This window comes from Manis javanica, chromosome 16 (assembly GCF_040802235.1).
Source record: "Manis javanica isolate MJ-LG chromosome 16, MJ_LKY, whole genome shotgun sequence".
Taxonomy (NCBI): domain Eukaryota; kingdom Metazoa; phylum Chordata; class Mammalia; order Pholidota; family Manidae; genus Manis; species Manis javanica.
In genome coordinates, this window is record NC_133171.1 from 36,908,522 (window position 1) to 36,934,245 (window position 25,724).

The 25,724-nt window shown below is 39.8% G+C and overlaps 1 long non-coding RNA gene across 1 annotated transcript in view; it reads right to left on the reverse strand.

Annotated features, from left to right (window-relative positions):
- The window catches only part of LOC118969208 (uncharacterized), a 34,460-nt gene extending 9,711 nt beyond the window's left edge, over positions 1-24,749 (reverse strand). The window contains exons 1-7 of the long non-coding RNA XR_012126303.1: positions 24,674-24,749; positions 19,522-19,691; positions 18,962-19,088; positions 17,832-18,084; positions 9,138-9,223; positions 4,138-4,302; positions 3,470-3,614 (exon numbers count right to left, since the gene is read on the reverse strand). This is a non-coding gene — a long non-coding RNA (uncharacterized lncRNA). The remainder of the gene's footprint in view (positions 1-3,469; positions 3,615-4,137; positions 4,303-9,137; positions 9,224-17,831; positions 18,085-18,961; positions 19,089-19,521; positions 19,692-24,673) is intronic.
- Between the last annotated feature and the right edge of the window lie 975 nt (positions 24,750-25,724).

Below are 25,724 nucleotides of genomic sequence, written 5' to 3' on the forward strand. Positions count from 1 at the left end.
AGCCGCCCCTAGGATTTCCTTCCGTCTCCAGCATAATCATCTTTATCACAGAGCTAAGGGCAGGCACTTCGCTACGTTGCTATGGGGATTGCACTGAAGAAAATCACTCGTGAAGAAGTGCAGCGTTTGACAACAGCCCTCTCCAGCCCGATGTTGCTTTTGTCCCCTCAACCTGACCATGGAGATGCTGAGGAAAACAGAGCAGGGGCTGCAGAGAATACCCAAGGTCAACAGCACTGCCACTAGCTCTAGACACAAACAGCAGTTTATCGTTCGGGCCTGTCGAAGAGCCAGCTAATTTGGTTCTTAATTTGAGTCCTACTTCTGATCCCCTTCCCTGCAGCTGTGTGTCTTTGACCAAATCTTTTCTAGATCTCTGTTTTCTCACCTGAAAATGGGGTGGGAGGGTGTGTGTGACCAAATCTTTTCTAGATCTCTGTTTTCTCACCTGAAAATGGGGTGGGAGGGTGTGTGGTTGGTGCAGAAGATAACTCCCCAAATTCCCCATGCTAGGATACTGTTACATATGTCCCGAGGGACACCCTATTGGGGCACTGATCACTATCATGAATGAATACACCCAGTAAGTGAAAATAAGACTTGAATCACCTATTAAGTGATATGCAGATGGGCTAACAGTGAGATTATATCTTGATCCAATAGCTATGTTTTTAATAAGAGAATAATCTGTGTGTCACTGTGGATGTGTGACAGTACGGGGCTGAGATTATCTACTTTCTTTTTAAACCAGCCCAGAGTCTGCTTAAAACACACAAGAACCTAATTTGGTTCTTCAAAACTTCATTCAAAAAAGCAAACTGTCTTAGAGGAAAACCACAATGAAACCATTCCCAGCTCTTCTACTGGGTGAGGCTGACACCTGCTGGTCGTCTATGCAGCCACCCTTTGGAAAGAGCACATGTTTGCAGATTCTACAACTATCTGTGCAAATGTATCCGATCTAGAGTGGCAGGGTCCTTTGGAAAGGAATGCATCGGGGGATTTATGCAGGAAAGGTTCCTGTGAGAAAGACACAGTTATACATTTAGGGGTTAGCATGAAGGAAGTAATGTGTTAAGAAATACACAAATTTCAGTCAAACACACACAGAATGATCCAAAATTTCTTAAAGGAAACTGTCCTAAATTTCCCCCATCATTTATAAGTCTTTAATACGTTAGCAATTTGTAGAAAACAATGTGAGAGAAAATGAGAGAGGAACAAAAGAAAGGGAAATACAGGGAGAGAGAAGGTGATGAAGACAGAGTGCTGGGAACAGATAAAGAAAAAGAGGCAGAAAGTGAAGATCTAGATACAAAGAGGCGAGGACAGAGGCAGCCAGACTCACAGGCAGGTTGTTAGAAAGCACGAGGGCAGATCATTCACTTTCCCAGACAAGAGCTTTCTGATAAAGCAGGGCCAATGACCCGAGAGCAGGTGAGCAGACATATCTCATTCAGCTGCCTGGTCTCTTAAGCTGCCAATTTTATCTCTGTGACACCCACCCTGTAGTGAGAGGGACTGTTCACAGTTCTGCAGTCTCTCTACAAAGCAGTTAAATGTTCTCTGTAGTGAAGAACGCATTTCCAAGGCAACACTAATTCGAGAGTTTCATTTAAAAGGAGGCTTCTTAAGATGTGGCCAAACACTTCATTTTCCTATAATCAATTTCCTAGCACTAAGATAATTAGTTCTGCTGGGAAGGGGGATACAAATGCCACTGAGGCATTTATATTGGGACTAGATGACTCTCCCCAAACGAACTCTGGGACAGCAATAGATAAATTGCAGCATATTCAGCTGGAAAAAAAATACAGTAGAATTAATCTGGATATGATTAATGCTATAACAAAATACACTTCCTGTGCTGTAATCTTTCTTAGGTTTTGTTTGGGGTACAAGTCAGAAAACCAATATTCTCCTAGCTTTGTCACTTATAAGAAGTCACTTAACTTACTTTATCTGCCTTGAACGATTACAAAGAGATCAAATGAAATAATGCCTGTGAAAACGCTGTAAAATTTTCTGATCTATACTGAAAAGAAAGTGGAATCAAAAGAAATTCTCCTTGGACCCACGAGGAGTGAATAGCCTTGGAGAAGAGACAGATGCAGAACAACGGCCAGGTGCAGAGAAAGCAGCCCGCCTCGCATCCGGGTAGGAGCACGCAGGACCCATGGCAACAAGGCCGACGTTATGATGAGCAAATGGAATTAGTAGGCACACACAAGTCCCTCCTTGGCTCCCGGTGTTGATTTAAATATATGCCCCGTCCATTCCTTGTCTGAACAAGCTGTTCTCAGGATGGTTTCAAATGACCATGGAAGAAAAATTGAACGTGCCCTTCCATTCAGCCTAATTGTGAATTAGAAGCAGCTTTATAGGGGCTGCCCAAGATTAACCAGATGAAGCTGCTCCTATGAGGAGGTCCCAACCTTCATCTTATGTGCCTCCCTAACCATCCTGAGGTTTTGTGTGCATGTGACTTAGAGCACAGAACTGGGATTCTGGAGAGAAACATCTTTCTCAGGTCCTGGGTGCCACTGGCTCTCAAGGGAACATTTTATTCCACGGAGACAGACGTACAGGGGAGCATGAATCAGCTACATGTTTACCCACTTACATGTTTATCATTTGTTGGGATAACTCTATGTCCACCCATGATTAAGCAAGTTCTTTTAAAATTTAGAACTTTGAGAACTACATAGAATTAATTTTCACATTAGAAATAATCTTATCATTGTGCCTAAAAAACAAGAAGTTGGACAGGCAGACTGAAAATTTCCTTCCAAAATTGTATTGGTTTTTTTGTTTTCCTTTGCATAAATATGAAAGGTGTATCTAGTTCTAAGTTTGTGAACCTCTGCAGAGAAGTCTAAGAGAGCACATACCCGAGGGAAAACAAGAAGAAAAGATCAGAATGCCAGTTTATATTTATTTGTCTACCTCATCCTTTTAAAAATTATAGTTTTGTTTGTGTCTTATGATGTGCATAATAGAACACCATAATGCATTTAAATAATTTATAGATATACATGATATATAAATAAAATTGTTCATTAAAATCAGTGCCTTATCCCCAAAATGTCTAAACACAGTACTATAATAAAGAATATTTAGCGGGCATACTCTGCTTAATTCTGTCATGTAGAAAATCACTTGTTACTTAGTAGGTGGGTTTATCCTAAAAGTTCTGTCCCAAGCTTACATGTGTCACAGACTAATACCAAAATTCTAGAACTTTTATCCTAAGTGATACCAGTAAGAGAGTGAAAATGCATTCACATCAAGCACAACTTAAAAGCAGAACTAAAGGAGCTTAGTCTAGAGGCATTACAGACATCAGCATACAACACACACGGAACCTACAAAAAAAAAGCCATGTAAATACTAATATCACACACATGGGGTTATGTTTATATTTCTCAATAGAAGTTGTGTCATAGCACAGCAGCCCTTTAAGACTGACCTGAAATTGAGTTTTTCCTTAATCCAAAGTCTGGGAAATTCAAGAACTTGATCTTCAAAATGGCACTTAGGTAAGAGAAGTTAACATGGTGACTATGTCCTCATCAGAAAACGACAGCTCTTCATGTCGACTTAATCTAACATATCTGAGGAATTACAGACAACAAAGGCGGTCAAACATTGCAGCACCAAGAAGCCATTTCTCTTTTATACACGTAATTCACTCTTATTACATGATATAATTTCTGGAATGAAGCATCCTTCAGAGTTGAGTTATCAGTAGAATCACGTGATCCAGGTTCTGACATGGTGCCTTCCTGTGGGGCAAAAATTAACTCACCAGGTCCCTTTTATAACTCCCTGAATTTTAAATAAAAAGAAATTATGTATGGTCCTCCACTCACCTCATTATGGCAGAACCCAACCCCCTAAGCCATGGAGGTGTTGACTTACTCTGGACTCAGTGAATACAGACTGAAGCCCCTGACTCACTCAGTAAAGTGCTAGCAAGGAGCGTCATAAATTCAACAACTCAGTGACTTCCAAGGAATGAAGCAAAGAGAAAATGCATTCCAAAGGTGAACTGCAAAAGGCTTTCAAAACTGTGCTTCAATTAATAGGCAAGTAATTAATACAAGGATTTTTAAACAAGAAATTATTGCTACTTACCAACTTAGTTGCCTACTTGGAAGGAAGGAGAAAGTAGTTTCTTCTCCTGAATGAACTCAAGGGAGGGAGGTTTAAAGAGAATCCTTGGTGGAAATCATGGGTGCCTTAGGTAGGGGAGCTGGCACCTCTCATGGTTGTATATCTGTTTAGCTATCCTGCAACCACCTAGACAGGAAAAAATAAATTGGACAGAAATAGCAGATAGGAAAGAGATGAGTGGCTGGCTAAGCATGGATGTTGGGTGTCCTGTGGGCCGAGTGCACCCCACGGGAGACAGCTGAGCTGAGCGTTCCTGCTGGTTCTCCATCCAAGACAGCTGACAAAAGGGCAAGGGGACTGTGAGGTGAGCCTCTGGGAATGAGAGCCAAGGGGTCAGGGGAGCAAGAGGTGAAGTCAGATCTCTGTTGGGGAACAGGGCAGCGGGAGGCCTGGGCACTCAGAGATGCTTCCAGAGGCATCCGAAGAGAGAGCTCGTCTTTGCGTAGCTGTCACGCAGAGAGCAGCGCGCACCACCAGAGCAGACTGCAGGAGCCCTCATTTAAAAAGGCACCTCTTTGCACCTCCCTCCTCTAAGCCTCCAACTCAGAAGAGGACCTAGAGACCTAAAAGCAGGAGGGAGGAGGCATCAGGAGGCAGTCACACACACCCACTCCTTCTCCAAGACCCTCCACACCACCCTGGCCATTAGACTGGATCATGAAACATTGTAACTGCAGGGGTTGGGGTAGGGGGGGCAATATGTTCCCAGCCCAGGGCCAATAACCTTTGAAACCAAAATCAGTCATAGGGAGAAATAAAGTGGAAGAAACCGTTTATTGTGTACAAGCAGTCGTCTACTTCTGCTCACCCCTGTCTCTCGAGACCCCTCTGCAAAAGGACCCCACCCAACCTCTCCCATACAGGTGTGCCCTAGCTCCCCACCCGCCTTGTAATCACCTATTGATACAGAGATGGACTATTTCTCTCCACCCTTTGGAAACGCCTAATGATATGGAGATATATTAATGCCAGGCAAGAGATTCTAAAAATATTGCAATTTTACCCACAAACATTAATCCATTCATCAGAAACATGAGATGGGATATGAAACTAAAATTTAAATTGTACTGAACGGAGGCTTTTAAATGCTCTAAAAATGTCTGCAAAGTTCTTACACCTGTCCAGAGAATCATAAAAAGGCAGCATGTGAGGTTTGAGAGCATGATTAGAGTTAGTGCTTAGAGAAAAAGAACCCTGTTCGGTGTTTGAATTGCAGAGGGCTCAGACAGATGAATAAGCTGCTTAAAAGAGTGGTTCCAGATGTTACCAACTTCCAAACCAGATTTCTTGTCGATACCACACTATACACATCTTACAAAAATGATTCAAAACATTGTACACGTGTAATTACAGAAGTTCTCTAGATGTGCCTACCGGGGTCTCTGCCTGCCTCATAATCCTTATTCTCTGAAATCTGATCCCCATGCCCAAGTCACAGGGGTGGGTTTTACCTCTCGGTGTGCCAGCCTGTGCCTGCGCCCAGGAGGATCACCTGACCCACCAGGATCACCTGTTTTCTGAAACGCAAAAGTCTATTCTACTAAAAAAAAAAAAAAACTTTCTACAGCGACAATCTATGAAATCAAGGCAAAAACGCAATTGTCTTTCTCTAATAAAGTCGGAATGTTTCAGGGTTTGTTTGTTTTTTAACTCAAGTCTACATATCTATTTGTCATGGGGCACCACCACTCACCTATTGATATCATTTATACCCATTCTTTGTTTTATTTCTTTACTTATTACTTTTTAAAGTTTTTAACCTTCTGATTTTTAAACAACAAAATATCTAGCAGAAAAAAAAAATTGCATAGTACTTGGTCTGCTATTTTAATTCATTTGCATTTCTGATATATTAGACCTAATCAGGTTTAAAATGGAAAACAATGAAGATCTCTAAGAGTTGGCCTTTTTCACTTTAGTCGTTAGTTTCAGTTCTTTAAAAGGACTGACATGTAACTGCTATGCATATTTTAATACCCATGTGTAGTAGAATGCTTTTAGATTTTTTTTTTTGGTGTTATTTCCATCTTTAGAATAAAAATCATGAAACAGACCAGTGTTCTTCAAAGTCAGGTGCACACATCTCAGAGATATGCACACACAAAGAATTTACTAGAGTGCAGAAAAAAATTAGAATTTCAATTTAATTTCATCAGAGAATTTTATATTTCATTTTTTCCAAATGTGTATCTTATAATGGACATAATATATCAATGCAGTACTGCATATATAAATTATAATAAACAGACATACATATTGGGTTTGTATGCTCAGAGATGATAGAAGTACTATTTTGAAAAATTGAGGCCACTAAGGAGCAAAGAAATTGCCACTTCCACCCCACACCCCCAGCCTGCTTTTCAATCCTAGGGCACAGTGCCACCTAGTGGTACCTGAGATAATAGTCATGACATTTGCATAATTTTTGTAAGAAAAATACTCGTCAGATTGCAAGACAAATATAAGTTATTGAAAAGCTTACGCACATATTAATTATATCATGGGAAACTATGAAAGCAATGTTTATGGTTTCTTGCTGCTTCAGCTAACCTCTTCATCTCTTTCCCCCTTAAAGGTAGATGCTTCTGTAAAGCCACCAGTTTCTCTGCCTTATGCAAGAGACTCTTCCTGGCCTGCCTTCCCTTCCCCTGAATACCTTCCTGAGCACCATCAACATGGCTGCTCCCTAACCTCCCTCATTCCACTTCATACTCAAGCCCCTTAGAACACTTGTCTCCTCAACTCTAATGATTTGCTTCCCTGTTGTACTAACTTTTAAAGAAGCACTGCCAGTAGAAACAACATAAGACACAAATGTGAGTCACACACATATTTTTAAATTTTCTAGTAGCCACATAGTAAAAAGTTAAAAGAAACAGACAAAATTTATCTTATATTAAATGTATCCAAAATAGTATTTCAACATGTAATCAGTTTTAAAAATTACTAATAAGATATTTTCCATTCTTCTTTTTTTTCCTGTAAGTCTTCAAAATCCAGTGCATATCAATTCAGACTCGCTGTTTTTCAGATACATAATAGCTCCATGTGTCTAGCGGACCATACCATTTACAGGGCATTTCTGAAGTCAGGGTCTGGTATCTCCTTGCACTTAGCAAATGTTCAATAAATGCTTTAAGATATCATTCAAAAATAAGTTTAAGCATATAATGCCTCTAGATGTTCTCTGAGAAAATCTGTCCTTTGTATATCATGCACTAGGCCTCCTTAAATACACTCTCAAAGAATCTATACCCAAATCTCTTATATAGAAGATAAGAAGAATCTGGCAAATCAAACCAACTGCCAATTTTTGTTCTACAAACTCCTTTTACAGGTAAGTTTTATGAGTGTGTATTTTAACATATTTAAATTGTCTTAAAATAGCAATTGTCAGACTCTTAGTTATGCACCTAGATATCTCCTTATAATACTCAACACATTTTGAATCACATTTTCAAAGTCTTCCTGCCCTGCCCGCATCGCTTACGCTCCTTAAAGGCAAAGACCACTATGTTCATCGCTGTCTATTCAGTGCCTATCTTTATGCCTAGCACATTTTAAGATATAAATGTATAAATACATCTTAAGCATTTTAAGAACATATTTGTTGATTTGGAAAATCTGAGAGCTTAAATCAATTTATGGTCCATTTTTCTCTTGATTTGTGAGTTTCATCTCATTTTTTTCGTTCACTTCAAAAGCATGGAGTTCATAACTGTGTGTTAAGTGCTTGCGGTTGAGAGGGTTACAAAATCTGGCTCCTGCCTTCAACCTAATGTACAAAAAAATTCAAAATTTACTCCCAGCTCAGGACTCCCCTTCCCAGAGCACTACAACACTTTGTTCATGATGAAGACGGGGCCTTACACACGTTACCACTTACTGTTTTCAATATTCTGTAACCGTCCTCACCACCCAGGGAAGCAGAGAAGCCAGGTGTTATTTCCCCTTCTTACAGTCTCCCAAGAAGTTAAACTATCCACTGAGTCATAATATTAACAAGTAACTGAACCAGTAGTAGAAGCCAAATGTTCTTACTTTTAGAATGTGTTTCCTCTATAATGGCTCCACCTCTGAAGTCTGAAACACATTTTCCATACCATCTAATCTGTAGTTTATTACTATCTTGTATTAAAAATTAATTCTTTTTGTTTTTCCTTAACATGGATCTTGCAGGAGTAGTACGTGGGGATGAAAGTTAGGTAACCTCTAGAATTCTGAGCATGAAGCCAGTGATACCAACATAGATGAGAAGATTGACAACCTGCTACATTTGTCTGGACACAGTGATCAGGGCCGTCGTGAGCTGTGTGCAGGCTGGGTACTGTGCAACCTCACAAAGTGTCCAGGGCATGATTTGCAAACCACAACTGTAGCCTTGGGGGCAATTACCTCCCAGGTCAAGATAGATAAAAGCACTGTGGAAATAAAACCTAACTCCAACAGAGCATAAACAAAGGCTGATTAGTATCAAGGGAGCTGTGTTGTCTGAAAGAAGGTGTGCAGCTGAAGGAGGTAGGCCTCAGCCCCAATCTGGCCTTCATAACTAGAGGGTAAAATGCCCCCAGAGCAGGAACCAGGCCTGTGTTCTTTTTCACAGTAAGTCAAGTTCATAATCCAAAGTAAGTGATCATTTATTTCTTTAAAGGTGTATGTGTGTCTCCAAGAGCTTTGCAAAAGGTAAATTTTATGCAGGCCAGTAAATAATCACAGAATAAGTACAAATACTTCTTTGCACTTCAAAGTACTTGAAACATACCAGAAAATGTTATTAAACACTTAGCATAATTTGAGACCCATATCCGCTTTTTGAAAGTGAATGGTTCTTATGAAAGAAAAGCTTCTGAAGCTGTTTCATTCTAGGAAAAAGAAGAAAATCAAAAGCTACAAGTCTTGACACAGCCTTATGGAAATGCGTGATATGCAGTGAGATAAAAGACACATCTTCTCTGTCATACCTCTGGCTGTTCGCCTCTTCCTGGTACATGGGCATTTCTGTGGAATTCTCCTAATTCTCCTTGGACAGTCTGCCAGCGAGAGCCCCCTGAGAACACGGAAAAATTTTATCAAATCTTTCCTCCCACAATTCAAACTTGACTTCAAAAGAAAGAAAAAAAGTGTAAAGGAGTAATTGTATTTTCAGTGATGGTCATTCAGCTGCCCCCTGGAGGCCAAGCCTGGTCAATTCTTATTTGCTGACATGCAGGCCTTACCCACGTTCACTTTCCACCCCCTACAAAGAACAGGGACGGGCATGCAGGCTCATAAGTCCTCATTACTTCTCAGACTTTGACGTGTGAAATGTGTAAAATGAAAGACTCCACTGAGCCCACTGGCTGACCGCTTGATTTTTACCTTTCATATGATCATGACTTGGTCAAGTCTGATTTTGAGGCTATCTTCCCAACTAATGAAAATTAGCAGAATTTCATTATCTGTATCATCTCAGGAATAAAAAAAAGGCTCCCTAAACCATCCAACTCAAATATTCAACATTTATTGAAGCACACAGCCTTCTGCAAGGCCTCCGGAGTGTGAATATATACGGTAGTCCCCGCCTCCATGGGGCACACACTTTAACTGGGAAGGCAACACATCAAAATGTTCACACCCAAACAGAGAGAGCGGAGCAGCAATCAGAGGCGGGACACCCTGAAAGGCAGGAATGGGCACACTAACCAGCAGATTTAGAGCCAAACCATTTGGACCAAATGCCAGTTCTACTCCCATGACCTTGGGTAAGTTACTAAGCCATCCATGCCTGCTTTCTCACCTGCGACATGGAGATGACGACTGCACTTACTTCATGTGATGGTGAGATGAACAAATGATTTAAGAACAGCTGTGAGCAGGGCTGGGCACATAGTAAGGGCTCAGCTCAATAGGAAGTAGCTGCTACCTTATTACTATAGAGTTAGCAGCCACATACTTGGGACAGGAAATGCTTTCGAAGTCCAAGCAAGGGAGAAGTATCTGTAGGCTGATCAAAAAAGGTTTGAGAGAGAAAATATCAGCATCTCAAGTAAGGCTTTAAGAGGAAGATGAGAGACAGAGGAAGAGAATTCAGAGGACCAGATATAGGATAACTTTAGAGTTTTGTTTTTTTTTATCATTGGAAGATGAGGCTGAAGGATGGATGGTCCATTATGGAAGGGCGAGGGACCAGGACAAGGGCTGTGGATTTTAAACTTTTGATGATAGGAAGCCCCAAACGAGAAAATGATGGAGCCATGTCTTCAGCAAGGTTAATTCTGCAGCCTGTGGAAGTGAGGCCTGAAGGAGAGAGACTCAAGGTAGGGAGCCACGCATGGGACTAGTGCAATGATGTAGGCACGAGAGGATAAGAAATAAAGACGGTAAGAGCACAGATGCTTTCATGAAAGAATTGGCCTTGGTTACAGATTAGAGAGGAGACAAGGAGTTGATCGACAGCATGAGTGACAAAAAGAATGATGTGCTGGTGACACAAATAGGTAAATCAGGAGAGCCAACCTTTTTTCTGGAGCAGGAAGGAAGGAACCAGAATTCCCTTTGGAACATAAAGACTCTGAGGTAACGGAACAACATCCAAAAAGAAATCTCATAAAGGCAGATGGAGATGTGAAATTGTTATGGAAAAGAGATCTGAACTTGAAAAATAGTTTTAGGGATCCTCGGGTCACAGAAACCAGAAGAATGGATGGATCCACAAAGCAGGATTAATGGATACGAAGAATTAATGGATACTAAGAAAAAAGACTTTGACTTGGAAGAAAGAGTATGGCTTTTTCAAAGGAAGGCATTTTGACCTTGTTTCCCTCCCACAATAGCCAGGGAGAAGTACTCACAATGATAAAGGATGACAATTGATGCTGAAGCTTTGGTCTAAATCAAGAAACAAATGTACGCTGGGAACCACCCTGAGCCGCAAGTCCAGAGAGCGGGAAGTCCTGTAACTTAGTGGTATGGTATGTGACAGCGGGTCTGTTCCAGTTCTAAAATTCTCCATGATTCTACTCATCTCTAGATGTGTTACTGTGGATAACTTCAGTCATCCTTTTTGCATTATTTTTATTTTCCAGTGTTCCCTAACAAGAAAGTTTAACTTTTTTTAAGTATGGGAAGAAAGTATTCTAGAAGCTTCTGTCTACAGGGATAATAAAGCTTCATTTTAACAATTTTCAAGGAAAATGTAGATACTATAATTTATATAGATATAGGTTTATTCTATTTATGAGGAATTTACATAGCACTTTTAAGGAGAAAAAGCAAGTGCATGCCAATTACTTTTCATTTCTATTTTTAATACGTAAGATGCCTAAAGCAGGAAGCCACTTCTTTCTAAAAAACCTTATGCTTAAATCCTCACCATAAATTCTAAAAATGCTTAGACACTTCATTTATTTAGCCTGTCAGTCAGTGAATACTGACTACACAGCTAAGGAAAAATAAAAAATATGTACTCTCTGTACACAGAGTAATGGTGGATTTTTTCCTTCATTTTCCACTGCACCATACAAGCTGGTTGTGTGTAACTGACTCCTGAAGACCTGTGACTGAGTGAGGGAGGGATATTACAATATAGAAAACCTACAACAGACTATCACACATCACCATCCTTAAGCATTCTTTGGTCATCTCCACCTCCTCAAAATTTTCACCAACTCTCTTCTCCCCGGACCCTCGCCTTCTGCCAGGTGACTGGGCACCTCACTGCTCTTCAGAAACTTCCCCTCTGCCTGCTGTCCTCAAGAACAGTGACCTGTTTTTCCCATCTGCCAGTGGAAAATTAAAATGTCCTATTTCTCCATTATGCTGTGCATTTAGTTCTCCAGCTCCTTCCCAGACTTGTCTTAACTTGTGTACTCTGCATCTGTGGTTCTCAAATCTCACGGCGTGTTAGCATTACCTGGAGGGCCTGTTAAAACAGAGACGGCAGGGCAGGGCCTCCCCAGAGTGTCAGATTCAGTGGGTCTGAGATGGGTGCTGAGGATCCTCATTTGTAACTAATCCCCAGGAGATGCTACTGCTGGTGGTGATCCACCACACTTTGAAAATCACTATTTTATAACAAGTCTTTAAAGCAAGTTTTCTTAACTGTCAAATTACCTATGGACTCCTGGCCTCATCACTAGTCACACAAAGGCAGACCTGAACTTTTAAATTAAAGTTTGTTCTCTATCATGGATCTGGTCAGACAATCTCCTCTTGTATCATTTTCTGTAAATGGCAGCCATCCTTAAAAGATTTGTTCTGCCCTCTAATCACAGTATTCCTGTGAGGAGGATTCTGACTCCATCTATTAATGTTTGGCTGTGGGCAGCTCACAAACCTCACCCCATCCCGTTCCCCTGTGCCAGCCTCTGAGAAAGTTGCTAAGAAAGACTGGATGCTCCTTGCTTCAGTGTAAGTGGGCGATTCAAAGCACATAAGCCTCTTTTCACATAAACTCCCAACCCAGCCTAACTCCCAACCACAATACAACCCAGGCCAGCCTCCCTCCTTGCTGTCTCAAGGCATTTGGCCTTTCGTTGGAGGCCTGTCCTGCTCTCTCCCAGAAATCCCTTTCTATGTAAGTAACAAACGTTTTCATATCTTTTGGTCTGTGTATGGCATCATTAGTCTCAACATCCGAACCAAACTTCGAGTGTGAGTCCCTCCTGCTTTTGCAGGGTGATTATAAAATTTCCCCCAGAGCTTGCAGGTTTTTTTCCTTATATTTAAAGAACCTAAGAAAAATTATGTAACCATATAGGTAGAATTGCTTAATGTGAAAATTTATACAGAATTTGAGACAACCCCTCCAGGAGTCCAGAAACTGGGTACAGACATCCCAGGAAGAAAATTAGAGGTAACTATTCTGGAAATTTATACAAGTCCAAGATAAATATTCTAAAAATACTGACATGACCATATGGCCTTACAGGACAGACCATGACAATCAGCCCTAGTTATAGGCACAGAGCTTTGGGCCAGCGTTTTAAAGTCCCACTTCAAAATGAAAAGACATACAAAGATCACTAAACACTTGAGGAAAAGTATTTCATAGGAAAGGCAGAGACTAGAGCAAAAAACAAGAAGAAAGTAACTAATAGGAGACAGATACAATACAGGAAGACATAAAAATCTTCAGAAAATATCATTAATATCTTCAAAAATACAAAAAAACATATTGCATCTGTAAAGTAAGAATAGGACATTATAAAAAATATTCAGAGAACAAAAAGGAGCTCTGAGAAATCAAACCTCTGATAATGGAAATGAAAAACTTAGTAGAAGAAAGAAAAAAATAAAACAAAAAGACAAAAGATGGGACATAGAAATGAAAACAAAAACAAAAACAAAACAGAGAAGTCCAGGTCAAATAATAGAAAATCCAGAAAGAGAGAACAGAGAAAAAGAGATTAAATAATCAAGATAATAATTTTTGAAATTCCCCATAATTGGAGGAAATTAGTTTTCACATTGAAACATCCACAAAGTCTTAATATATAAGATGACTGTAGACTTATATGAAATTTGTGAAATTTAGAACAACAGGAAAACAGAGATCCTAAAAGCTTCAATACTTTCTTTACTTACAGAAGGTCAAGAATCAGAATGGCTTTGGGTCACCCAACAGACACACTGGAAACGAGAAGTCAAAATTATGAGGGAAAAAGACATCCAATCTAGAATTATATATTCAAACTACTGATTAAAAGAATGAAATAAAAAATGTTTTCTGATGATGTAAGTCTGAAAAACTTTTTCTCAGGTACATCTTCTTCAGAAAACTACCAAAGGATATGCTCCCCCAAAATAAAGAAGTAAACCAAGAAAAAGGAAGACAAGGGAACCAAAAGAAAAAAAAGGCATAGGGAACTCCTAAGGAAACAACTCTGAGGCAGGTCCTGAGAGCACCTAGGAGGCTTCGGAGCACGTTGGAAAGCACCAGGGGGATCCTTCAAGAAGATGACTAGACAGAATTTAATTTGGCTGGTTAAATATGGACAGTTGGCAGAGTTTGGGATTGAAACAGTAATAAGCACATAACAAAACGAAGCAAGCAATTATTAACTCCAAGGAAAATCAAACATTTATAAGACAGAAAAGTAACCATAGTATGCCACTTGCCTTATCTGTAAAACAGCACTTTCATATTCAAAATAACATTAAATATTGAGCTAACCAAAAGTCTGCTATCACTCCATTAGGAGGGAGGGGAGGAAGCAGGAAGTAAATGTACAGTAGGTCAAAAGGGAAAGTATCAAGCAAGGGTACGAGTCACTACCTATGACTGAAGCTGTAAAAGTTTAGTAATAATAAAGTGGTATTAAAAGAAGCAACAACATAAATCTGGTATATAGACATGTGGAAATAAATATCAAAAGAAACAGCTCAATTGGTTACACGTGGTTGTTGCTGAGGAGTGGAAATTTGGAAGGATGGAGATGCCCAGTGGACGCTGTTTATAGTGCAAGCCCTGTAAAATTGTCTGACTTCTTAAACTATGTGCACGTGTAGCTTTTAATAGTTTAAATATACACTATTCATAATTTTTTTAATGACAAATAAAAAAAACACTAATTTTCTTGTTTAGTACCTATACTAAAGAATTGATGGACAAATCATTTTTCCAACAGAGAAATTGAGGGACATATCAAAACATATATGTAACTAAAAAGTGATTTTGGATACAGAAGAAAATCAAGGGAAAGGAGAAAAGGGGATACAAAACTTTCTAAAAGAATTACCAAGTTTACAGTAATTCCTTTGTCACTTTATTCAATTTAAAGGAATGAAAACAAGGGCTACCATGGTTTGGGGGGAGGTTTTGTTTATTTCTGCTTTGTTTTTCGGGAAGTTGATGATTGTAACTCTTTTTAGATGTTAAAAAGGTCTTCTCCTACTCTGAAAAGCTGAGAACCACTGAGCTAGAAAATTGTTTAGGGCTCACAATTTCCAGCTGATCTACTTTTTTAAAGTGAATCTATGTTGTTAATGTTCACATACCAGCACTACTTTTCCCTTAGGACAACCACACAAAATAGAGGCAGCTATTTTTCCTGTAAGCCTTAGGATGTTTTAAAAATATATATACATAAGTGCAATGTCTGTGCTAATGCTTCTGACCCCTGGTGAATTTCTGCAAATGGGAGTATCTGTGAATCTATTCTGCTGAGAAATAACCATTTTCACATGTGGCGTGCTTTCTGTTTGTCTATGTGACAGATATAAAAACCTTGGAAACTGGCAAGGGTTCTTATTTTTTTTTTAATGATATTCAAATTACCACTAGGTACACTAATAGCTTTTAAAAAATAGTGTTCCCTGTTCTGTATTTTCTAACATTTGTACTTTTTAAACTAGAAACCTAACGAACTCTACAAAAAACCCGTGCCATGGATTTAGGTAAGAAAACTCTCAGGTTTTTTTGGCTAAGTAGTTTCATTTTATTTTCTAACACTTGTGTTTTTATTATATTATAAATTATTAAATTATTAATATATTACATATAAATAGTATGCATATATTAAATAATAGCTCTGCAAATAGCTATAATTTACCTAGAAGAAAATCTACCGAAATACTAAGGAAGTTATTTTCTTTATGCAGAATGGCACTTCCTTAAAAAGCAGGTGGGAAATGGACGTCAAGAGTCTGTGATGCTAGCGACAGGCCAAGTGGCTTTGTCAGGTAGGTATTTGAATATTGGGATTTGAGGCTCTGGAGAGAAGGGTGGGGCTGGAGATACACGTTTGGTTTGTCAGCATTATACAGGCTGCATTTAAAGCCAAGAGGCTTCACATTTACAGTCACTAAGAGGAAAGCCCAAAGGCTGAGGTCTAAAGAAGTGGAAGCCTACATGTCACAGAGAAGAAGATGCCAACACCAGGGAGGCAGGAGGAAACAAAGAAACCATGAGGCCCAGAAACCAAAGGAAGGTTCAGGGTGTATCATGAAAAAAAAAGAATGTTGGCCCTTAGGTTTGCCAAGAGGAATAGAAACTGTATTTGGCAAAGAGATCGAGCACTCTAATAGTATTGGGGTTTGTAATCATCAGTTTGTAGGGCTACTATTCTGCCTAATTGTCATGCTCACCAGCAAGGCTAGGCACAGATAGCCAGTAAAAAGAAAGCTGGGTTCAGTCAGCGTCGGGGTTAACCAGATGCATGAGACTGGAGACAGGCAGACAGGCAGACAGGAGGAACGAAGGTATTTGCAAGGGAATGACTGAAATACAAGATGGTAGAATCCAGCCAGGGAAGGAAGAAAACCATCAGGGGACTGGTTGATATTCAAAATAGACTAACAATAAACATCTTTTGAACATATATCTTTCTCCATTTTCTTACGATTTTTCCTTAGATTTCCAGAAGTAGAATTATTAGGTCAAATGCGATGAATTTTTTAAGTTATTGATGCATACTGTCAAACTGTTTTCCAAAAAGCTTATAAAAATCTTAAACTAAGGGAAACGTATAACATGGCTTGTCCCAAAACCTCAGCCAGCTTCAATATAATATACAAGATTTGATTGATATTAAAATTCTTATCATTTTTAAAACCAACCAATAGTTTCCACCTTCCCTTGAATCTCCTATCCATGCATTCCTCTCTTTCTTGATTTCTTCAGTTTCTGTTCCATATAAATTAACCTTTTCCACAGTGGGTAATTATGTTTCAGTTCAAATCCTTCAAGTAACTGTAAAAACTCCACTCACAAGAAAATTTGAACAGGTGTTTTTTTTTTTAATTATAATATCAACAAAAAAATTTAGTCTCATTCCAGCAGCAAAAATGGTCCCTTTCCCTTTCCCTCTCTCTCCCTCTCTCATCTCTGGTCACTAAGAACTTAATAAAGATGTAATTACAGGTTATTCTCTCCTTTATTCTCTTCCTTGTGGTTGATTTAAGTCAGTATTTTTCTAAGAGACCTAAAAACTTATGACCAGAGCTTATTCCCTATGAAAGAAGAGAAAACCACAATAGATATGAAGCAACCACGTAAATCAGCCCATGCACAGATTACTCAATTTTTATGAAACTCATTAACGTAATGATGGTCTCTGTTTATATATATATTGCTCCTCCAAATAATTGGCAATTCTAGAATTTGAAACCCTTGCAAGAAGGATACTGTTTCCTCCAGATTCAGTAATGACTTATGAAACTTAGGGGTGACAAAGATGACTTAGATACCATATGGATCTAAGTCTCAACAATTCAGAGACTGAAATCCAGAGCAATTAAGCCACTTAACCTCGGGACACTCAGCCAGTCAGTAAGAGACCTCAGACAAACACAGCCACTGTCTCCAGAGACAGGTCTGCCCTTGCCATCTCCAAATTAGACAGATGCTTGCAAAGTGATAAAGATGTGTTGCACTTTGTGTATAAGTGAAGACAAAACTCCAATAACCTCACTTAAGAGAGAATGCAAGACAAACTTCTCCATATTACACTATCAGACTAAGACAATTTCATTTTTGGAGACTGAAAAAAATAAGTAGTTTCCAAATATGTGGGTATTTAGAGAAATCAATTGCAACCTATACACTGTGTATTTACGCTCACACATCACAGTGCACACATTACATGTCTACACCAATACCCAATGAGGCCGTTTACCATCTACAAGGATGCTTCTAGTGGCAAGATGGCAACATAGTTCTGAAAGGATTGCTTTACGTTTAAGGATTGCTATATTTCCTTGTCACTTGAGGCATGTAAGTAACTTGAGTGTCTCCAGAGATATCACTGGAACTTAAGCCAAAACGGCTGGAAGCAGCAATCGGAGAAATCATCCTCTTCCCGTTGGCCACTGCCAAAATCTTCCCTTTGTGTTTAGCTTCTTCCACTGCTCATGAAAACCTTCCAGGGATTTCTTTCGCCACTGCTGCTGACTCCAGTAGCCAAGAGTTCGCCAACATGCTAATCCCTGCTTTGGATTTTAAGAGGAAAATAAGTGATGTACAGCCTCTAAAATGATGATAATGCAGGTAACATTTACCTAAGAATATATTGCTCATCTGTTAGTGAACAATATTCTAAAATGCACAGGACATTTTTAATAGATCAATTTCACTCTTTTCCATATTATATGCCTGTCCTTTCTTCAGACATTCTGCAGTTGCCCCACCACAGCCCTCACGAATGGCCATCCTTTCCAAAACTTCACCCTGTCTTAAAGAGAAATGCCTGGGCAAAACTAATTCTTTAGTACATTCAAGTTTAAAGACTTGTTGTTTGTTTGTTTGTTTTTTAATGTAGACTACAGAGACAAAAAAGAAAAAAAAAAGGTAAACTGCTTAGAAATAGAACTAATGGATTATGAGCCATTCGAAGAGGCAGTGATTTGGAAGGATCTTGCTGACTCTAAGATTTTTAAGCCTAGAGTTACCAAAATGAAAGGCAGTCTACTAAAACAACCAGTTAAAGTTTTAAAAGCCAGGCAATCCTGACAACAATTAATTATTATAGCAAAAACTGCTTTAGGATACACAGGAAAAAAAATTTTAAATCACTTTAAAGAAAGCACCTTTACTTGCAAAAGTGATGCCCTATAAGAAACCATATTCTGTCAACTGACTGTATAAGATCTAAGGAGAAGGTCATCTGACTAAATCCTCTCAGGCAAACTCCAATATTGAACAAATATTGGAAAGTCCAGACCAAACTTAAAAAAATTAGTAAATACATTTCTAAGTGCATGAAGAGGGACACATTGTGCATGAATAGCATTTTATCAAGGGAGTCTCTTTAACTCCTCTGCATACAAATAGTTTTGCAATTATTTCCATGACATTCATGAGACTTACTGGATTAATTCAAGTAGTGAAATGATATTCTTGCCCTTCTCCAATCCCTGCCTGGTACTGAGAATATAAAAGTCCATTAACAGCTCCAACGACAGGAAAGTGCTTCTTAAAGATACCATGGCAACACCTATCAAACACAAAGGGAACCAGTCCTGAGGACAGAATCAATGCAATCCACACTGAGCTGGGAGCAGTGGGCCAGGGAGATAGCTCAAAATGAATAGCTGGGTAATATTATCCTCTTCATAGCACACTTTTGGGGACTAGAACCAGAAGCACAGTTCTTTAGTTAATATTGAATTTAATAGCTGCAAAGAGAAAGGTCTAAAACTAGTTTTTTTTGAAAACCTACTATATTCTATCTTACAGGAAACATTTTCATACGTTCTCATGGAAGAGCTCTGTCTCCTTAGCTTCTTGCACTGGACCGGCTCTGCCTTCTGTTTTTCATTTGCTGAGCTGAGCTTGTCCAAAAAACCACCATAAAATGTTCCTTTCCCTGTAATGAGCCCCAGAGGGAACGTGGCAAATTAGTTCTTAGGAGATGTCAGAAGCCTTACCCACATACTGGGAGGAAAGACAGGGCCAGGTGAGTGACTTGCTCACTGACGTCATCCTACACGGAGTGTAACTGATGTCAGCCCCAGGCGCCGCCGGGGCCAGGAAGAGTTTAGAGCATCACAAGAAGAATCTCTTAGAAAAGAAGCAAAGAGGTCCAGTGTTCCTTACTCTGCAAAGGGGAAAAAAGGGAAAGAATTCATTGATAATCCTGCCAATTTTCAGAGGCCATCTTTTAGAAAATTTCCTACAAGCCCATAAATCACTTGATCATACCTGCAAAATTCCTGAAACGACATTGTGCCTCAGAGGAACTAAAAATGTCTCCCCAGACCTTAGAAGGGATAATGACATTTCTTCACTCAACATGGAGTCACTGAGCACTAACTATATATGATGTGCTGATACAACAGTGACAAGGCGAACTGGGAAAACTGTGTGGGCCAGCGGCCCCAGCAATCCCACGTCAAGACGTTCTCCTCAGCAGTACCCCTCTTTCTACATGAAACATTGGAGCTGGGGCTCCAACGGGAAATGCTCAGAGTCCCACCCACAGATGCACTAAACTAACACACATGAAGCCTGGCCTTCAGCAGCACCCTGCCAATCTTTAGCACGACAAGAGCAACTCCCAACAACAGGCCCAGAGCCACCGTCACCCTCAGAGATTGTAGATTGGAAGCACTTCCTGGCTCACCCTCCAGGGCTCTGCATCCCAGAGGCGGTCCTGGAGGGGGGCCGCCACCATCGAATGCAGTGATCCTGGTCTCCACCAGTGGCTGGCTCTGCCTGCCTACATTTCTTTCAACATCAAACTGAATTCTTCTAGTCTGTAAGACATGCCCCCAGCCTAATTGTTTTCAAACGAAGACCAGAGATCCCTCAAAAATACATTTCTGAGAGATCACATTTTTTTAAGGTTTTGGGTTGGGTCTTTATCTCAAAGGTGATTACATGTTTTTTAACATAAGCCAGTTCTGGAGAATCTGCTTGCAGCCTAATAACCCAGCATGCCCCCTGGCTGTCTCACGCCCACAGTTAAGGCTTTGATCCTGTTGACGCCCAGGGAAGACCAAACAACACCGCAAATGAACCTGCTCTTGTAGTTCAAGAGGGGAAAAGATGGGAGGAGAGAACTGAGCTGTCAAATGACAGGTAAAGCTAAGTCTCTGAAGTCAGAAGAACCCACAGCATTTGCCCAGACTGTATTCCTCAAATCATGTATTTTTCATGCCACTTTGCAAAAGTTCATTAATCGGTTTAATAAGTAAATGTGCAATCAAGTAATTTTTCTCTTTTCTAGTTTTCCAGATTTGTTTTACTATTACATTGGTTCACCAAAATAACAGACGTGTGTTTAAAACAGTCACTGTTAAAAAGAGAAAATCAAGGCAGGAGCCATGATAACTCAGACGAGGGTCCATCATACTCTGAACCAAAAGAATCAAGTTGACACACACGTCTCTCTCCTCAGCTAAACTAACTACCCACACATTAATGTTAACTGATCAATGCCATCTGTCACCTGAGTGTTGCTTGCTGGCTTTTAGAGGCAACTTAGGATCACTGTTAAATGCACATTGTCTGAAGCCAAATTGCCTGGGTTCAAAGCAAAGCTCCAACACTTCACAGCCGAGTGATCTGTGTGCCTCAGTTTCTGATCTAAACCACGTGATATCAGAGCAATGCCTGCTCCTGTGATAATTAAATGGGCTAAATAGATACAAAGAACTTAAGATTGTACCTCACACCTAGGAAAGCTTTTCAAACGTGGTTATTCATTTCACACCGTATTGTTCATTTAATTTATACATTTGATTTGGTTTTATAGTCATATAAACCTTAAAAACATAAGGAGTACATAATGAGTTTTATTTTGCATATATTCATTTAAATCAAAGTATTGATATGCCAACATATTGAATGAGTGAATGAGATATTTTTGAAGAGACACATGCACCATTCACGTTTTAAAAAATATTTTCCTAGCTATTGCTTATCCTACACCCCCCAACACACACTGCTTAATGAGAACAGCGTATTTTAGTTTCAGAGAAAATGATGTGTGTTGGAAGGCAACTAGGGATTCTTCAGGCAGTTTCACCCCTGGATACCTCCCATATTAAGCCAATACGAGCAAACCTACCATCTCACTGCTATTTTGAAACACGAGTCACTGAAGAGGGCATGCATACTTCCAACAGAAAAGTTCCTGAGACAACAGTTAGGCTTCTTCTGCTTCCCCAGCCCCCTGGTGGGACCAGTCATGGCCAACACCAAGTCCACATCTTGGTCATATGAGGAAACAGATCTACTGACCCTTCCACTACTTTGGTTCCTTGTCTAGTTGGCCTTGCTTAGTTCCCACCAGATGCCTAGAACCCTGTGAAAGAGCACAGCCCCTCCTATTGTAAATGGCTTGTTTGAGAGGATGGGAGGCAGGTCCCAGGAAAGGAGAGGGATGGAGACGAGAAACCCCCACCCCCGCCTGCCACTACCCTGGACCAAATACGTGTTGGAATCACACTGAAGCAATATCAATCAGAGACTGTAACAGCATTCTGATAAAAGAGGAATGTCAAAAACTAGTAAGAAAAGTAAAACATCTAAACAAAAAAGAGTGTTTTTTTAGAACATGGCTGACAGCTTGGGGTGGCAGCAAAACTAGATACAAGACAGAGAAAGAAATGAGAGGTGCTTTCCCTCATTCCATGTTATGGAGAGACTTGTTCCTCCGCCCCTGGGAAACCAACAAGCTACTTGAGGTTTTGAAAGAGTAATTTTAGTATGTGACTAAGGGAAACAGAACAAAGCAATAAAAAACACAAAATACCAAAATGATTGAATTCACAGGAGGGAGCCAGTACTGCAAAAGCAAAGATAGGTTTTCATGAGACTGTGGTGCTGAATTTGACTAGATAATGATGAAAGATACTTTAAAAGCTTGAGATGGAATTAGGTGGATATCACTTCCAGGGCTGGGGGAGCTTCTGTCCCTCTAAAACTACTTTTTCTGTAATGACCAAATGAGTATGAGTACCCACAAGTACTAGGCTACCCAGCTGGCATCCTAAGCCCATCTTGGAGACTCAGCAAAGCAAAGACACATTCAGAAAACGTATTGGTCAGGCTATGACAGAGAAGGATTTCATATTCCATCGAGATACAATTATCCTGGGAAAAATCTACACTTGGATAGACTTTTTCCCCATATCTTTCAGATTTGTATTGTTTAATTTTGAATCACCTCTGACAGGTGGAGATGGGAAGCACTATAAGCTATGAAAGCCTTGAAAGGTCTTTATCCCATCTACAAGCCACTGTACATGGGCTCACAGGGTTACTGCAAGTATGGAAGGAGTTAATACTTGTAAAGTGCTTAGGACAATGTCTAACATATAGTGGATGCTGTGTATGTGTTATAATAAATTACACTGAGCGGGATCTCCCGAGTCAACTAGAAATGTAAATAATTATACGAGCAATCCATTGTCCTTTCATTTTTAGCTACTGGACTCTTCTTGAAGTAAGGGGTTAATGGGGTGGGATGACAGTCAACCCCCCAGGTGGAAGTGCTATAACCTGACAGATAAAGGAAGAGGTGGAGAATAGGGAGGGTAAAGAGGGAAGAATAAAGAAAGGTTCTTTTTAAAAGTAAAGTATATGCCCACTTCCAGCAATGTGATGGCCAGACGTGAGGGGAAACCTTACCTGGTAGAGCACATAGCAAAATCTGGTTAATCTGGCAAGAACCAGTGTGTGGAGAATGTCAGACTCCAGGTCAGTGGGAAGTCTAGGAGGTTGGATAGAAAAACTCTGACTCCCAATGCTCAGAATCTCAAAGCATGACATCTACGGAAAGGAAAATAGAGCCTCTCCAGCATCCTCCCCCATAGAGAAAGCAGGTAGGAATATTCTACTTGGCTATTTTTGCTTTGCTTCTGGGTAAAGTGGTAAGAATATAGGGCAGTCTTTTCCTGTGATTATTAACTACAAGCTCACAATCAAGCGGGTTTGGATCTGGAATTCACACTCCTGTGTGATACTTACAAACCTGCAATATGAAAATTTTGCTTAACGGGTCAGGTCCCTGGTCCACGCTTTCAAAGTCAGATTCTTAAAGATTTCTCACAGACAAAGTTGTAAAGAATCAGACTTTACAGTCAAAAATCAGCAAACATAGAGTCAATAAGCTACCTTGAGCAAGAAACAGCAAAATGATAAATCACAAAGCAGACCCACAAACATGTCAAAGACTGGAATTAGTGTATTTAAATATACTAATTAGTAAATTTAAAATAAGCATATTTAAGATTTCAAATAAGTAAAAGATTATTGAAAACATGAAGCACTAAAAGACCATCAAAGTTGACCAGACAGTTCTGAAAAAGGACCAAATAGAAATGAAACTCAATATATAGGTCACTTATATATCACATTAGACATGGCTGATAAGAGAATCAATGAGATGGAGGTTAGACCTGAAGAAATTACCCAGAAGACATCATAGAGAAATGAAATGGCTAAGGAAAAGAAAAAAAAATGAGGAGAAAGTGAGTAGGCACAATATGCAATCAAGAAGTAGGTTATTGAGAGAATGGTGAGGGGTAATATTCAAAAGATAATGGCTGGCAACTTCTAATAAAAATTCCTATCCTCAGATCAGGAAACCCAAGCAGAATAAATAAAAAGAAATAACACTGAGATACATCATCATATAACTGCAAAATATCAGAAGAGGAAAAAGATCTTAAATGTTGTTAGAGAGAAAAGACAAATTATCTACAATGAATTTACAGTTGGACTAATGACTAATTTCTCTCAGAATAATGAGACCAGAAGCCTACGATATCTTCAAGAATATTTGAAATCTTCAATATCTTCAAAGAGCTGAAAGAAAATCCAGAAACATTTATCTGGGTGATCAGGGCTGGTGCATAGTAGAACAGCTAAAACTGGCATTAAAAATTTGAAAAATATTCTTACGGGTAAAGAGCTGCAGCCCAGGCATCCGTCCAACCTGGGCCAGCCAATCAGACTCATCTAGCAACTAATGTTAGTGTGTGGCACAGCAGTGAGACTGCAGGATCAATACACCAGTACTGGCTATCTTGGTGTTCCTACCTTTCCCAGGGAACCCAACAACCCACTCACCAGCCAGCCAACCCTCCATGGCTCCCACTTGTCACTCACTCTATATCCTCTCATTTGCCTCTGACCAGAGCAAGCCTCCACCCCTTTTGAAAAGGCGGCACCCTTGCGGCAGCGCTGGGACACAGGCAATTGGCCAGCGCCCAGCTGGCTCCCCCAAGCTGCGGCTTTCCACCAACTGGCTCTCCTTCAGCGTCACCCATCTGTGGCCACTAGAGGGGGCTGCAGCCCATGAGGATTTTTACGTCTGAGAAATCTGGAGAGGGGCAGAGAGGACATCGAGGTCATAGGGCCTTGCCAGGGGCCAGACAGCGCAGCCTCTGCTGGCAGAGCAAGCACTCCCCGGGTTAGAGTCTTTAAAGATTGTAGATCCAGCCTATAAATTTAATCAGTAACTACAATCTTCCCACGGAGTACACACAAAAACCTAGATGTCTGAGAAGTAAATTGTTCTGAGTATTCAAGGAACATAGAGTTCTAAGCTTGTCCTAGTTCTTCAAAGTCATGTCACAGGGAATATTCCCAACTTGTTTTATGAGGCTTTCATAAACTTCATGCCCAAACCAGACATGAACATTAGGAGAAAGTTAAATTCCAGTCCACTTACAACTGTAGATGCAAAAATCCTAAACAAACCATTAGCAAACCAAATCAAGAAATGTATAAAAATGAGAATGCATCATGAACAAGTTGGATTTACGCAAGGGTGCAAAACTGGTTCAGGAAAATCTAGTAATGCAATCCACCACAATAACAGATTCAAAGACAGAAATTATCTGTTCAAAGAAAGAAATCATCTTAATAGATGCAGAATAATCTCCAATAAAGTTCAATAATGATGTTTAATTTAAAAGTTTTTAAACTCTTAGCAAACTAGGAATAAAAGGGAACCTGCTGAATCTGATAAAGTTTATCTAACAAAAAGGAAAAAAAAAAAACCCTGTAACAGATATCTTGCTTAGTAGTAAAATATTAAATGGATTCCATTTAACATCAGGAACCAGCAGAGATGCCCACTATTTTCCATTCATTATATTGGAGATAAAGGTAGACC